General features: G+C 40.0%; 1 pseudogene; it reads right to left on the bottom strand.

Moving 5' to 3' along the window:
- LOC132326164 (chloride channel protein D-like) overlaps window positions 1-15,577 on the bottom strand; it is a 76,925-nt pseudogene that overhangs the window by 12,300 nt on the left and 49,048 nt on the right.

The following is a 15,577-nucleotide window of genomic DNA, read 5'->3' as shown; positions in this document are numbered from 1 at the left end:
GCATTTCAGCTGCAGTGCGAAAGAATAGCCTGTTTTGTTCTGATGTACAAGTATCATCACTACTGTGGGAGAAACGAAGGGGGCCAGCCAGTTCCTCAACCCTCTGTGCTGCACACAGTAAATCGATCAACCATCAATGCATCAAGTCCACCACCAAGCTCTGTGCATGCCTGGGAAACCCTTGCCGGGTTCAGTTTGAGGAACGTGAAGCCACACGTTCCTCAAACTGAACTCTGCAAGGGTTTCCCAGGCATGCACAGAGCTCTTACTGTGGCAAAGTGTCAAATGTATTACTCTAAGGAGATCTGTGTTTTGGAAACTTGCTTCTCAGCTACAGCTTGCTTCCTCTTTAACAATTTTAAGGCCAAGAAGTTTTCTTTAGTAGTTGCTTTTGTTTTTATTTTCCACTGCTTGCTCAGCTGGGGAAGATAACAGTTTCAGATTTAGGTCACCCATGGAAAAATGTGTTTGGTGATCTCATGTCGATCCCCGGTGAGTAACCATCCTGATCACAAAGAGTAGGAGAAAAATCTAGCCCCACTAGGCAGATCTGGAAGATTTGGGGGAGAGGGGGAGGCACGTCTGTGTTTTTCTTTAATAAAATTGGAATATCTACATGTTTGCTACAGGCCAACACTAAGGTGCATTTGTAGGCTCATGCAAATTCCAGCCAGCATTGCTTGGCCACCATCCTTGCTTTTGTAGGAACTGGCATTGACCTTTTTTCTTCAAAGGGTCAGAATCACTCATATGTATTATGAAACATAACAACACTTCATCTGTATACAGCAACTCTCATTGCTACAGTTTCCAAGTGTGGCCAGGTACAGAATAACTTTTACATTTGGACCAAATTTACAGTGTTTTGTCCATGCTTATTTCATGAGAAAAAAATGGTACAAAAAAACATATAAATGAGAAACATTATTAAAAAATTATGAGCTGCCCCTGCCTTCATGCAAGCTTGGCAGACTGTTTGTTTCTTTCCCTTCATTAGCTTGTTACTCCATTCTTTTCAACCTAATAACAACATTTTTGTTCAAGAGAGAAAAAAACCCAACAACCATATTTGAGAATCAATAATTACATCCAAGACAACTCTCAGCAAAAACATCATGGCAATTATTTTTTACATCTTCCCCAAGCCACCTTTTTAAGATAGCAAGCCACACATCCTCCACTTTAACATTATTGATATACAAGATGGGTAAATAACTTATATACAGATGGGTAAATAACTTATCACTTTTCTGCTGTGGTCACATCACATCTGTACAGGATTTCCTTGGGTTGCATAGGGTAAGAAGTTGAACAGCACTCTTCTCTTTTAAGAAGTTCACAGCATTTGTCATCTTGGTCTTGAGAGTTACGTGCTGCAAGAGCTATAATTCTATGAGTAAGATGGAAAACCTAAACCCTAACTGCTCCTGGTCATGAATACACAAATTCCATGACACAAGACATTACTGGAGATTTCTTTCAGAGGATGACTGCAGAGCATTCCCTTCCCAGCACTGGTGAGAACAGCAGAACAGCAAAGTCACCTGTGGTCCCTGCTGGGGACAAGGCATTCAAAATTCATCATGAAAGTCCTCAAGCCACTGGACAAACACTGGGACAAGAAGGGGTATTGTCACAGCACCCCAGAACACAATTCTTGCACCCAGACAACCTCTCTGAATGTGTTTCACTGGAGGTACCAACTAGCCAAAAAAGCTATTTGATTCTTCTTTGTCGACCATTTATAATATTATCTTGGTTTTATTCAAAACAGTCTAGCAACAGCTCATTTATGCTGAAAGTGACAGGGAAACAAACTTCTTCCTTCATCCCTTTGAAAAAGCTCCAACAGAATGTATCACCAAAGAGCTCTGAAGATTGAGAAAACCACAACCCTACCAGAATTTTCAGGGAGCATCAGCCTTTCTCTGCAGGCACCTCTCTTTGGAGTGTCCTAGTATCAGCCTTCCTTTCCACCTTTTTGCATCCTCTGACACCAATTTGCTCTGCATTATAAAGCACGACAGTATTTACATGAACTCTGCATATGCCTCAGCAGCCTGGGCCTGTAAATTGAATTTTAAAGGAACTTCAGCTGTAGCTGTTGCTAGTGTGCTTTCTAGTTTTATTGCTGTCAACAGCTGAGAACTAAAAAAGCACACTAGTTTATGCTCTATAATATCTTCAGACTGGTACATACTGCAGACTACCACTCAGAAATTTAGGTTTTAGGGCCTTAGCACGTTTTTTAATTGTGTTTATGATAACATCATTGTGAGGAAACAAGTATATATATCACACACAAGTATACAAGACTGGACTTATTGATGTCATTACTCCTCTAGGCCACTGAAACTCAAAGAATTCCCACTGTACAATTCTCATTGCAAGAAGATATTTGTCTTCCTAAAAGGTTTATACATACTCTTTCACTTGTCACTGAAGCAAGTTTAAATTTTTTTTTAAATATTCATTCAGCTGCTTTTAGTTCATCCTTGAAAATTTGTTAGAAAGTAGGCAAATGGGCAAGGACTAATCAAATCTTCACCAATGATGCACAGATAGTTTTTTTCCACAATCCACATTGACAGAAAAAAAATACTTCTATCCTTGTATGCTCACAGGTAGCTCCAAGTACCATGCAGTTAAGGAGATAAAACAGAAGTGGATAAAAAAGGAACTCTGTACAAGAAAAGATTTGGAATACTACAGCCATTCAGGACAAAAGAAGCCATGAAAATGATGAAAAATTATAATATTGCTAAACAAAACCGGCCATCTGTTTTTATTACATGTGTCCACTTTTATTGTTGTTGGAAGCAGAATTCATAGGGCTTTGCTGTGTGAACTCTGATGCAGTAGGAGGTGCATATGCATCTTCTCCTTTTCTCTAGGATACTCAAAGTGGAAATTAAGTCACTGCCTCTCCCACTCATGACCCACCACTCAAAGGACAGTCTTAATATCCCTTCCTAAAAGGATGAATTCACTCTTGCTGTCATATGAAATACAGTACCACAAATACTTCATTTATCAGGAGATTTTATATGCCTTTTGAGAGTGCCCCATATGGCAAGGATTCCTTTAGTCTGATTCTTGTTTACCCTAGCATGTTACTTCCAGTGACTTTGTTGCTTATCTTGTCGGCAATATGATTTATGTTAACTCATTTCCTGTAAAAGCATACACTAATAAAATGAAAAAAAAAAAAAAAAGTGAAGAGCGGGCCAGCTTTGAATTGGCATGGGAAATGTCATGAGTAACTGGATTCAAATCCTTTAAAATTACTGTTTCAGTGAACCTTTAAGTCTCCAAAGGGCATTTTTCCCTTTTTGTGCTGTTCCCATAAGATCATTTCATTGTTGCTGTTTCCATAAATTCCTGATGCAATAGATGACTTTGTGCTAGAAAGGACCTGGGTCCTTTCTTTAAATGACACCTGCTTTTCATGCTAAAGGAAGTAAGAACAAGTTTCATATACATCCCAAATAATCTTCACAAACAGATGCTTAAAGAAAAAAAAAATCATCTGATGAGCAGCCAGAAACATCGCATGACATCAATTTGATACCATTTTTACCTTTTACTAGTTCCCTGGAACACCTCTGCACGTTCTGGCTTGGGCCTGCAAACCTCTGGGGTTCGGCCATGGCTTGTATTTGCAAGAAGCCAAGCCAAGGAGGCAATGTTTTCCTTCAGGTGGAGCGCTCTGACTCCAGGCTCCATGACGTCCCTGGCAGAGAACTCCAGGTTCAACCTGAAAGACACAAAGCAGACGGCCAAAGGATTACTTAGTAAACAGGAAATGGCATACTGCACCACGTTAGCATTTGACGAGTTTATAATGTGTTAGTAAATTACTTCAAGATGGAAATCAATCTGCTTTATTTGCAAATGTAAAAAACAAAAAAATGTAATTACCCAATAAAAGTGCTTATCAAGCGTTGCATTGCTTTGTGTGAGATACGTGATAAAATCTACCATATGCATGGCTTGGTCATCCTAGGCAGGATGTTGTAAGTCCCACTTATCAATTTGCATGACTTTTCATGGTAAAAAAAGATTTTTAATCTGAGCTGAAATCCTCTGGAATTCTGGATGATATCAAATAGATTAAAGTTAAGCACTTTGGAGAAATTCATGCTTACGCTTATCATTGCAATAGGGTTGGATTCTTGCAGCAGTAGCAGCAGCTAGAAAAATTACCCTTTCAAAGATAGTTCACAAATCATATACTGATTCTTCCAGTATGTCCTAATAATTTTCAGGTTCTAGGCAAAGTTTCAGGAAATATGAACGTACAAAATTGAAAAACATGTGTACCCCCTATTTCTGACAGTTGGGTGAAATGGAAAATAAAGATACTTTCTGCAAAATTTAAGAATAATTTCTATGGAATTATAGTAGGCCAGAATCTTACAACTGAAATAAATTAACTGCTCTAGTTATAAGCTTGTTTCATAGTTTCTATTTTCAAAAAAAAAACCAAAAAATTATTCTGACTGTCATCTGGACACACCATAAGCCAGAACCTCCTGGTCAGGAACAGGCTGACACAAACCACAGACAGAGACAACTAGAGCATACATTTGCCCACATCCTGTTTTACCATGGTACCTTTCATCCCTGTGGTAAAAGTAACTCTTTCCATATGCTATTAATTATTGTCCTCCCTCCTGACAGACATGAGGCTGTTTTTTCAAGCCAGTTATTCTGATAGCTTGTTATATGACAACCTGTCTAAGAGTAAATGAGCTGAGAAGACAATGCACTTCATACATGGCACCTACAAAGCTGAGGTAAGTTTCTTCTTCTAAACTGGGATGGATTTAAATGAATCCCCCAAAAAATAGTCTTATGTGCATCAAAACACATCATACCCATCCCCAGTTATATGAAACAGACTGCAGGCAATATAAATTTGGAACATCATCTTATTATAGAGCCACATTTCAAGGGACCAAGAACACCAATTTATGGAAAAAATGAACCTTTCTGAACTGCATTTTGTTTCTGAGTTAAAATGAGAAGTAATTTACCTTACAAATCAAAGTGGCTGGGTGGAGAATAAACAAAATTTTTAAATCCCCAAGAGATGGGTTTTTTCATTCTTAACCTCATTGAGTTCTACCAATTAATGAAGTACAAGTGGTGAAACTCAAAGGGAACCATAGATGCTGACAAGCTGCTGTCAGAATTGTGCCACTGTGGCTGCTTGTTGTGTAAAACACTCCACCAAAGGAATTTCATTGTTCCTAAATGAGTAGATTCCTGCTCATCCTCTGCCTCTTTTTTATTTCCATAGGCCAGATAAAAATCTGTATTTGTCTGCCTTAAGCTTTGTCTAGGAATATGATAGACCTAGCACAGTGAACACAATGTGAAAACGTGATTCGTGATTATAGCTACTTCCTGAATCATGTGAACTATGTACAAACACCAAATGGTTTTTAAATAAGAGTAGTGTGAATACTGTTTCCTTCTAGCAATTTCTAGAGTGTACTTCTTAGCAGAGTGTAGACTTTCAGTCTTCACAACTTCACAGTTTTTCTCTGTTGCATAGAAAGCAAATATTCCACATTATTGCAGAAACCTATGAAATATCCTTCTGTTCTGTCAAATCAGCCACTTCTAAAAATCTGAGGGATATCTCATTATATGCTTCTGTGGTCTTGGTTTTGTCTGGTATTATGAAGTGTGTCAATTTCCTACATCTACTACACCCCTTGCATTATCATCAGTGAGCTTTTGCAGAGGTAAGAACACACTAAGGACTGTGCTGATTCACTGCTCATCATCAGTGACATTTCTTTCATGAAGTCTCCTGTCTGTAGGTGTAAGGAATAACTTTGCTTTGGGGGTGTAGGAAACAAGCAGGCAAAATAATTGTTTTATGAAAGACTGTTACAAGGCCAAGGCATCTTTTAAAAGAATTGGCTAAAGAAAGCCTATACCAATACATCGCTTCTCAAGTGAACACCAAGCCAAACTGTAGTTGCACCTGTAGGATCATAAGAATCAGGGATTGTTCAAGTCAGAAGGGATCTCAGCAGTTCTCTGGACCAGCCTCCTGCTGAAGATGGACTCCACCATGAGCTCAAATGATGTGCATTTCTCCTGTCAGGTCTTAAAGACTTCCAAAGGATGAAGCCTGTGCAGCCACCTCGAGCAGCCTGCCCCACTACCCCACTGTCCTCATGGTGGGAAGGTATTTCCTCATATCCAGTATGAACACCTCATTTCAGCTTGTGCCATTTTTCCTTGTCCACCATGCCCTGTTGTGGAGATAGATCACGGCTCCACGTCCCCCATGGCCCCCCATAACTCTGGGGGTGAGGAGGAGGGCACACACGGTTAGGGGCCTCCAAAGCCACCTTGTCTCCAGGATGAACAAGCCCCGTTTGTGCAGCCTCACAGCATGAGCAGTCCAGCCCTGGCCATTCCAGTTTGTCAACACCTGCAGTTCTGCTGAAAGCACACTCCACTGTCTCCTCCAAGTCATTTACAGAACTGTTAAACATTTCTGGTGACAGACTCTGCAGTACTCCCCTTGTTAGGCCTCCAGGCAGTGCATGTCCCATTAATCAGCACCCTCTAAGGCAAACCACCCCACCAGGTATTTTACCATCTGGTTGTTCAGCCTCTAGACTGAAGACATTGGATACAAGAATATGGTGCAGAACAGTGTCAAAAACCTTGCTAACCTTCACAACCACAAGCTTGCCCAAATGCCTCCCAAAGGACACTTTGCTCAGCTGGGGAGTGCCACTGCTGCTGCACGCTTGTGTTGATGCATCAAAGGCCTTGGTTTTGAAATGCAGTTTCAAGCAAGGACATTTCATTTACCATGCTGAAAATGCCTTTTTATGGAATAATGCAGGGTACTTACATTCGGATTTTATCAAGTAGGCCTGTCTTACTTTAATAAATTTACCTCAAAGAGAGACAGAGAGCTGTAGCCACACTACAAAAATAGATCCAGTAAATTTTTCTTTAATAGGACTTGTGAGAACATTTTCTCCCAAAACGTAGCTCACTATAGTAGCATAATGTGTTAAAGTACTAAGGCTACTTCACCAAAGTTATGATATCCAAGTTTCAGGTTGCTTTCAAGACCACATCCATGGGACTGGCTATACCATGGAATGAAGACAATCTGCCTTATGATCTAACTAAAAAAGTCATTTGGTAAGAAGCCAATATTCCTGAATGGCAAACTGTCTTGAAATGATTCATGAAAATGTAGTTCAGACCCTGTTGCTATTAAATCCAATGGAAGTTTTCCCAGTGAAATAAATTGTTAAGGATCTAACCATAACAGATCTAATCCTAACACGGAGGTTTCCTTAGACAACATGCAGTACAAGAGAACTTTTCTTCAAATAGGTTTATTCCATGTTTTATGTAAATTTCAGATTATTAAAAGGATTTACAGGTGGGTGGGAGAGAAGCATAATCCCAATTCAAACACATGACAAGGACTGAGGTGCATGAGAACACAGGCAATACTGCTTGCTTGGATTTATTCACAGACTTTCCTTCATCTGTTTTAGGCTGTTTCTCCCCTTTCTTTCTTTCTGCACTGAGAATGTTTACCCATTGACTTGCCACAGGCCATCCTGCTCAGGACAGCTCTAGGTTTTATTTGGGCTTCTTGTAAACCACTGTTTTACTGCCCTGACTGACCACTGCATCTTGTATAAATAGTCCTCAGGAGGATGTTTTGGAGGTTGCTTAATACTTGTGGTGCTTTTTTGTCTGAGTATGGTCAAAAGTTTGAGCAATCAAGAGGACAGGCTCATTAGCTAAGGGGAACTTCTCAGGTTGGAGAATGTTAAAATTACTTACCCATGTTATGAACATTGGCAAGTATTAGAGTTATTCTGTTCTAGTCTCCACTATCCATGTCTTTTCTGAGACTAAAAAGTTCTTTTCTTTTATTAATACATTTCATTTTGCTGGAAAAACAGAATATTCGTTCTAGTATTGAATAAGCCACACTGCTATGATGACCTGTAGCTGCTACTACATTATAAATACAGTTTATTTATTTATAGTAGCTTTCTTACTATCTATCACCTTTAAGGTTATCCCATTATGAACAAACTCGCAACATCACAGGAAATTGCTTACATTTAAATACAAATGCTTTTTTCCCTTGTCTTAAAAGTCATAAAAAAGATTTCTACATACTTGTCACAGGCCCACCAATTTTCTTTTCAACAAGACATTTAGTGAAAACAAGCTATGAAAAAGCTTATCCAAAAATTACATGCCAATATGGATCTTACTATGTAACAGAATAGTACATATGCACTGCAAAAATGTTAATCATGTGCAGATGACTGAATTCAGTAGTTTTTCAAGTAAGGTGTGTGAAAAATAAAGGTTTTTTTTAGCATGTTCATAGAATACCATTGAGATCAATAAAGGGAAACAGAAAGGCCTATAAGACCTCCTTCCACTGAAAAAGAGCACCACTTTAATTAAATTTAAAATTGATTTGCTCCACTCAGTGCTAGCCCATGAAATAGACACATTTAAGCTGATTTAAAGTTAAATTAAACCTATAAAATCTCTGTGTGCTTTGATGTAAGTGCATGCATGCTATGATGGGCTTTTGTTTAATTAGCTCTATTGAAAATCACTCTTCAGTGGAACTTTGCACGGCAGACCAGGCCTTCGGCTACTTGCTGTCTCCAGTTTAGTTGAGCACTAAACTAAGTGAGAAATCCTTATGGCTAATTCAGGAGCCAGAAGTCTTGCACGGTTCAGACTCCCTTCAGAATATCTACAAATATTTACATTGACTGTAAGACAACAAGCTTCCCAGCATCCCCTGATCCTGGCTCCCTCAATATCCTTAAATGAGGGGACATTTAGCTATTCAGTCTAAAGGCTTTTTGGTAGAACAGCACTTAGTGTGAAATGTGTTGTTTGGGTTAGCTGAATGTCTCCCTGTCACTTATTTTCCAGAGAGGATTTGAAAGTTATGTATGTTTAACAACTACTGTACACTAAAGAAAAATGGATTTCCACAAGGTCTCATAATCTGCTGGTAAATTCTCTCTCTCTAATGCTTGCAAAATTGCAGAACAAAAAAGAAACAGAGGTCAGAGATAAAAAAGGTTTCTGTGTTTTGGAAAAGAGATGGAATGGTACAAGGAAGATGAGGGATGGGAAAGATTGGGAAAATGTTGAATGTTTGGAGATTTCCTTCCAAAAGTTTGCTTTTCTGTTTCTTTACCTTTTTTTTCCTTCATTCTTATGAAGCTTTTCCCACCAGCACCCTCAGTATCAAAAACTACTCAGTTAGAAGAACAGCAGCTTCTACCCACTTTGTATATATGCAGTTGTTTATGCAAGGGCATTTAGCTACAAATAAATTAATTAGGATGTGCATGTGACCTTGGGATAAACAGGTCATGGATCATGGAAGTGGATCCACATGCCTGAACTAGACAAACAGCAACTTAACCACTACAGCCTCAACTTACTGCATGCAAAATCATAGGCAAAAATATAAAAGTCATAGTTCTTGACTAAGTTTTCACCCTACAGTCCAAAAACAAATTACAAATTGTAATTCACATCCTTCATTAGCCGTGTCAGTATTTAGGGGAGTACAGGCATCTAAATACTCAGAGCTATTGACAATGCCTGCTCACTGCTTCCACCCAAACTTGAAGGCACCTAAACTCAGTTGGTGTTTCTGTCCAGAATTGGGCATTTCTCCATGTGATTAGTAGCAGCTGTGGAAATGTCTCATTTCCAACAAGCAGCTGTCTGGCACACATCTGGTCTCAACAGCTCTGCAAGTCCAACAAAAGATGCTGCACTGTGGCCACTGAAGAGTGGCATCCAGCAGACATGACCTGTAAAAGCCCGCTTCCGGCAGAAACATCAGAGAATCCAAAACGGGTTCTCACCTCACCTGTGGGGATTATGAGCCCTCACCTGGGATCTCCAAGACACGGGGGATGATGCAGCACCCAGGCTCTCAGGGGGCCAGGAGCAAACACCCTCCTGCCAAGACTGCTCAGCTGAGTGGCCAGGAGAGAAGGAGCCCTGCAAGTAATGCAGAGCCAGCTCCAGAGAGAACATATAAGAATGTGTGTAAGTGTCCACAGACAGAAGGATCCAGTGTCAGATTAGCTGTCTTGATGTCTAATGGGCTAACCCTAGAACACATTGCTGATTATTACTGTGTTAAGAATGGCAGTGATTCAGCTATTCTTGCATTTTCCAAGTTATTATCTAAGCCTGTACAAATCTTTTCCAAAACTAAAAGGGTTAAGCTTGTGTTAAATCCATCTGTCCTGGTATTATAACCAACAAGAGGTAAATAAAGTAATTTCTCAAAAAGACACCAGTACAAGCTATCAAAACTAAAAGAAATATTTCAAACAAACTTCCATAGAAATGGAGAAGAGAGAAGTGAGAGAAGCAAGTAAATTGAGCACTAAAATAAATGCCTTGTGAGCTTGCTTATAACCAAACAAACAGGGAAATGCATCTTCTCTGGATGGAGCACTGCAGAGCAATTTCCAAGGGAAATTCACAAAGTAGCTGGCTTTTGCAGTTTGAATGCAAAGACATGATGAGTTTCTTGCAAGTGTATGCCAAAAAACCTAATCCAAACTGGAAAGAAGAGAGGAAATCTCCTATGAGACAGTTTTTATAAAAGCTTCATTCAGGGCCTCCACCCTCATGTACTGCACCAGCCACCTTAGTTTTTCCACTCTCCCTGGTCCAAGAAAGCACCGACTAGTATATTAAAAATTCTGGCTTTAAAATGTTTGGGAATAGACAGTGACAGCTGTATCTGTTTTAATAATCAGGCACAGATTATCAGCTGATATTTTAGTCAAAATGGGTATCGAGATTTAGGTTTAATAGATTACAAAACAAGTAAACTAAAGTAACACGAATGGGAAAAAAAAAATATAACAAATATTTCAAATTTCTCAATCCCTCCAAAAATCAGACACTTTGTAGTGGAAAAGTGTGGTCAGGTTATTAAAACACAACATTAGTTACCTAGAGATACAGATTACACTCTGTTCCCAGTCCAGTAAATATAGGGTTTTGACATTTTTAACCAGAATTTCAAGCAAAAGCACTTCTCCTTCCAGCTGTACAATCAACTTCCTTGGGAAAGTCATTTAACCCCTCCAACTTCAGCATTCCCTTTTCTAAAAGACATATATCCCTCTTATAGCTCTTTCACTTTAGGAACCGTAAATAATTTTTCATAAAAATACTTTGAGCTACAAATTTCTACAAACTTTCATCCCTTAAAAATAAAATTCCTTTAACTAATCCCCCTGCTTTTTACATACCATTCACATGCAAGTTTTTACATCAGTTTACCTCAGTTATGACTTACAGCAAGTAAGTCATTCTACTACAAGTGATTCTCTACTACAAGTGCAGAATGTGTTAAAAATAGTGCCCTGGATGCTGGTATTACTTTCTGCTCTTCCGGGAAATAAGTGGCTGTCTCTGCACCTGGCAGTTTATTTATAGTGAAATGTGGTCAATATATGCACCTACAATTCTGGGAACTGAATTTTTGTGTGCATGACTTGCTTTCTCTTTCTCCTTTCTTCTTTCTCCCCAGCACCAGGATTCTGCTTCCTGAGGCTTTTTCTGTCTAACATGGCTTTTGTGTCCCCTTCCCCTACTGTCAGAACTCCATGTATTGAATGGCAGCAGCTAATAAAATTATGCTCATCTCTTTATGGCTTTTCATAAAACTACTCCATTCTATGTCTTTTTATTTTTGCCTTACTTTTGTTGTTGCTCTGTGTAGGCGCTGTGTACTCGCAATTGTGTGAGATAGCATTTGACACCTTCACAAAACTGGCATTTCTGAAACAGGTTTCTCAAACATGCTGAAATTCATTGAAGTATTTTGTGCCAACTGTTTCTTCTTTTTTAATAAATAAGTCTTTTCATCATGGCAACCATTATGACAAGCTACCAATATTTATGAGGACGTAGCAACACTCACAGGAACAGAAAAAGTGACATATGAACAGGAAAGAGACTCTGTTTCAGCTTAAGGTGTACTTGGAAGGAGTCCCTGGTGCCAGAATGAAGATGATATCCTTACATGCAACTCAGGAACACTGAGATGTAACTATCACATCAATGGATGTCTGTGTTCCCACATCCAGCAAAGACCCCCAGGGGATTCCAGCCTGCCTCGAATCAGACCCACCATTTCTTGAAGGAGTTCAAAGGGTTGTTCAATGACATCTTCATGAGATCAGCCACACAGCTGGCTTTCTGGCGAGGTTGGCTGGCTTTAAGTGGAAACTGTCAGTAACTGCCAAATGGTGGCCAGACACCAGAACAGAGTTTCCAATTAGTGGAATACCCCATTTGATGGCTGGATGTGATTTTTCCTCTGTGTGTGTGTGTATGTGCATGCTCCACCTGCGTGCTGCCACATCTGAAGGCTGCGGTGTTGCCCTTGCAGGGAGCCTGTCGTCCCAGGTGAACCAACAGGGAGTCAGGCAGTCTCCTCCTCACTGGGCCAGCAGAAGCAGTTTCAGATTTCCCACAGCCGAAAATCACTGTGTGCAGGTTTTACGTAAGGGCCTGTTGGAGCCGGAGCAGCTCCCTTGCTGCCCACCAGTGAGCTGTGAAACACAGGTTATTAGTTCCAGATGCTGCTTCAGCGCCTTTCCTTCTGCAGAAAGTGTGCAGAAGTCACTTCTTTTGGTTTCTCAGGACTCCACAGAAATAGAAAACACCACCAAAAGTCACTGTGGATTTGTTATCCCTCTCTCAACATCAGGCAGAAAGTCTTGTCCATGAGCCAAAAGGGATCTGTGTTACACTCACTATGGACCTTACAGGCAATTCACAATGGACCTCACAGCAAGAGCCAGAGCCTCATATTAAGTACCAATCCATTGTCACTGCTTGTCTAATACATGCAGCAGGTGTGCCAGCTCCATGACAGTTCCATTCACACTCTAACAGGAACCTTGTTTTGGACAGAAAAGAGAAGCGCCTTGTGACAGAAACCAGAGGAACACTCAGCTGCTGCAAAATTCCCTACACTTGATCTATGTCTTCATGCCTCCAAACTTTCACCCTGAGGTTTTAAAGAACTGCCTCAAACCTTTCAAACTTCTTATAGGTTTGTTTCTCTCAAAAATCTCTCTACAGAAAAGTTATTTTTCTTATCACTTCTTAATGATAATAGAGGCAAATACTGCAGATGCATCTTTTTGCCCAATTTATGGTACAACATTCCCTTGTAAATTCTAACAATTTTCTTCTTACTACACTGTGATCATAATCAATACATAACTTTAGTAGAACTCACCATTTACATTCTGCATATTTGGGGGTAAAAAGGAATCCAGCTTTAATTGTTCATGAGAAAAAATGGGCCAATAGAGAAGCTGAGCCTGCAGTTTTCAGACGTATCAGAAAATATAACTTCTTAAAGCCTGAAAACATTCCAGTGTTAAAACATTTTGGGCTCATGGAAAGGTAATTGTGAAAATATACAGGCCCTGTGTAAACATTAAAGTATTTATGAGGTCCTTCAAGGATTTCAATCCGACGGATTGTTGGCTCGTCTTCACTATCCCTGTATTTGTAACTTCTATTGTATATCCTTGGTTATGAGGACTGCAGTAACTACCAGTGCACTTCCAAGGGCAGTAGGTCAGCACTGTGCTCTAACTCAGCCTCCAGCCCTTCCAATCAAATCCCTCCAGCCCTTCCAATCCCTGACTTCAGCCAGCTCCTCACCCACCGCCCTGTGGAAGCCTGCAGCTCCAAACCTGAGGGCATAGTGCCAGCTCTCATCCTGGACTTTTTAGGAAAGGGAATGGCTAAGACTGGGAAAGGTTTGTTTTAGATTAGAGGAAAAGTTATATCTGTTGGTATTTACTCTAGCATGGGAAAGGCAATTTGTTTCATTTGTTCAGAGTCTGCTCTAAAAATAAACAGTAATGCAACTGGAATCTTGGGCTTGTTTTTATGGTTTCACCAACCTAAATAGATAAAAGCATTTTGAGTCATGTACTACCTTTAGGTAGTAGCTTAATTAAATAGTCAAAATGAGGCCAGGTGAAAAATCATCTCCTAGAGTTCACAAGAAATTTTGCCTTCACATAAGGCCAATTTCTTAAACAAAATTCTTTGTTTAAGAAATTGACAATACTTGGCAAAGACAATGGACACTGAAAGCCACATGAGACATGGAGGCATTGTTTTCCCCTCTGTAACTGAGAATTTGGAAAAATGAATTGGTTGGACCAAAGCAAAGAAAGAAAATGGGGCAGGCCTGAAAACAGAACTCCCTCCATATAGCCTTCTTCTCCCTGTCTCCTTTGAATAGGCACATAATACAATTAAACTGTTTCCATGTGACTTTTTCCTAATGGATTTAGACACTGAAATCACTTCATGAAAAATTTGAAATTTGGGGTGAAATGTAACAGTAGAAAACAGTGTCTCTGTTCTCTGAGGATTAAAGCTGAAAAGGCCCATTAGTTCATCTTTGTAGCTCATTCAGTGTCACTGACTTTTGGGTTTTTTTCCAAAACTCCTATGAAGAGAGAAAATCAGGTTTCCAGAAAACTACAGAGCAAAGTAGCCTTGTTTACCACCACCTATCAGAAAAGCATGCCTCCATAACATAAATATTTGGTGTTAATATACACCAGTAACTCTGCCCAGCTGGAAGTTTTCCTTCCATTCATGTTCAGATTAACTTTCTTCACACAGATGCATGTGCATCAACTCCTCACTTTGTTTTGTTGCTTTTAAGAGCAGTTCTGGATAACCTGGTGTCTTGGTTTGGAAAGACAGGTGTCTGATAAGGAAGGCAGGAGCCTCCCCTGAAATGGAAAAATGTAAACCCCCTGCCTCAAAATTGTTATAAATTTTAAATTAAGGGGCTCTCAGGCAAAAATATGAGAGCAGGAATAACAGTTCTTTATTAGGGAAGAAAATAAAAAGAAAAAATAAACAATGCAGTAAATAAAACAACACTGACAGAGTCAGAATTCAACCTGACTCCCTGTTGGTCAGGGGGTTGGTAGCAGTCCAGGTGGAATTGTGTGCACTCCTCCTGGAGTGTCGGGTGTGGTTCTGTTGGAGCAGGGATCCTGTAGAAAGGTGTAGTCTTCCTCTGAAGATCCAGTGGAAGAGGCAGCTTTTCCTCTGGGAAATCCAGTGGAGAAGCCGTGCTGGTGTTCCAGAATCTCAAGTTTATATCCAGGCAGGAATGCTTGGCTCCTCCCTCTGGGCGGAGCATCTCCCAATGGGATGCTATAGTTCTTATCAGTCATGCAGTGACATTCAACAGCCTGTTATCAGCAGATGTCTCCCCAGAGGGAAGAGTAGTTGTGGAAAAGATAAGGAAAACTGCCCACTTAACAGAAGACAACTGCCATACAGATGTCAAAGAGAATAGGCAATACAGGACACCTGGTTGTGAGCACAGTCTGAAAGCTGGTGTGCAGTGAAGCAAGCTGGCACCAACCCCTGGCCAGGTTAAGAGGATCATGAAGGGAGACACGCTAGACTGTCCCACAGAGAG

Source organism: Haemorhous mexicanus, chromosome 1 (genome assembly GCF_027477595.1).
Source record: "Haemorhous mexicanus isolate bHaeMex1 chromosome 1, bHaeMex1.pri, whole genome shotgun sequence".
NCBI lineage: Eukaryota > Metazoa > Chordata > Aves > Passeriformes > Fringillidae > Haemorhous > Haemorhous mexicanus.
Note: the sequence above shows the minus strand (reverse complement) of the source record. Positions and strands in the feature narration are given on the sequence as shown.